The 1,410-nt window shown below is 33.8% G+C and overlaps 1 protein-coding gene across 1 annotated transcript in view; it reads left to right on the forward strand.

The window, feature by feature from the left end:
- Positions 1-1,410, forward strand: part of LACE1 (lactation elevated 1) — a 213,180-nt gene that overhangs the window by 144,693 nt on the left and 67,077 nt on the right. The window lies entirely within an intron of this gene.

Below are 1,410 nucleotides of genomic sequence, written 5' to 3' on the forward strand. Positions count from 1 at the left end.
CTCTTGCTCAGGCTGGTCTCTAACTCCTGAGCTCAAACAATCCGCCCACCTTGGCCTCCCAGAGTGCTAGGATTACAGGCGTGAGCCACTGTGCCCGGCCTGTAATGAGTATCTTGTTATAGGAGCCTCTACTATTAAGAGAATATCTTTAATGTACTAAAGTAATTAATTATTTGTGGACATCTTCTGACAAGTGTTCCATTTTCATTCCCCAAAAGCTGTTGTTTTATTCTGTCAAACAATCTATTTGTATTTATCACTGTTGATTGACTTCCATACATAACTGATGTTAAATATATATACACAAATACAACTGGATATATTTTTGTCTTTTAAAAGCTAAGATTCTCCTGAGTAGGAGCAATTTATAATAATAGATATGTTAAGCACGTGCAGTTAATTCTGAAAAACAAATATAGTTTGCTTTAAAATGTCCTTTGTGAGAACCTGGAAAGGAAAAAGTGCTTTATAAAAGCAAACCGTTGTTTAGTAAATGCCGACTGTTTGGCACATAGTGGGTTCTCAGTAAATAGATCTGTCTGAGGGCTAATTGTAATTTAACTAAAAGGCATGTTTCTGGTAATTTAAATTTTGATGACAACGTGCATATGAGAGGTTGAGAAAAGTTCTTGTCTCTGCCACCTTGTAAGCAGAAGTACTTTACTGTTTTTGAAGCAGAAATTAGCTAGAAAAATCACATAATTAAAATTGCATACTTTACAGTGTACCAAGGGGACTATTTTAGTTTATTATTCATATTCTGATGATTATTATAGGAGGTTCTTCATCTATCTTTAAGTACTTTGTCTTTAAAGTACTTTCTAATTAAAAAAAAATTTTTTATAGTACATTTTTCTGCCTTAACTGGGACTTTTTCTTCCCAGTTTCTTTTATGTTTGTGTATATTGGTTATTTTATTTTTCTGATATTTGCAACATTTCTCTGATTTTTTGGTACCTATTTCTTGATATTCCAGTTGTGTGGTACCAATAAATGAATTTATTATTCTCTTTGTTCTTTTTTAAAGGAGGTAATTCTTGTTCCCTGTTTTTTCACAAGGTGTATCTGGATGTGGAAGAATTAAAACAGTTTCCTGATGGGAAGTTCCTTAAATAAAGATGGTAGTCTGATTCTAAATCATGAAATTTGTTTCATAGTGCCAAAAAGGTTCTCGAATTTACTGCAGGGGAAAAGGCTGCTTTTGCTTGAAGCATGGCCATTCTCTACCTCTGACTTGCCCTCTGTAACTCCTTCCTCTTCCTGATAAAAGTAATAGAGTTCTAACCCGATGCAATTCAGTTTTCATCTTGAAACATGTACAGGAGGAAAACAGACTCTAACAATGTGCCAGAGTCCAGGAAACAAGAATCTACAAAGGATATCATGAACCTTTTTTTTTTTTTTTTGACA

The sequence above is a fragment of the Propithecus coquereli genome, unplaced genomic scaffold (genome assembly GCF_000956105.1).
Source record: "Propithecus coquereli isolate 6110/MARCELLA unplaced genomic scaffold, Pcoq_1.0 Scaffold35, whole genome shotgun sequence".
NCBI classification, from domain to species: Eukaryota; Metazoa; Chordata; class Mammalia; order Primates; family Indriidae; genus Propithecus; species Propithecus coquereli.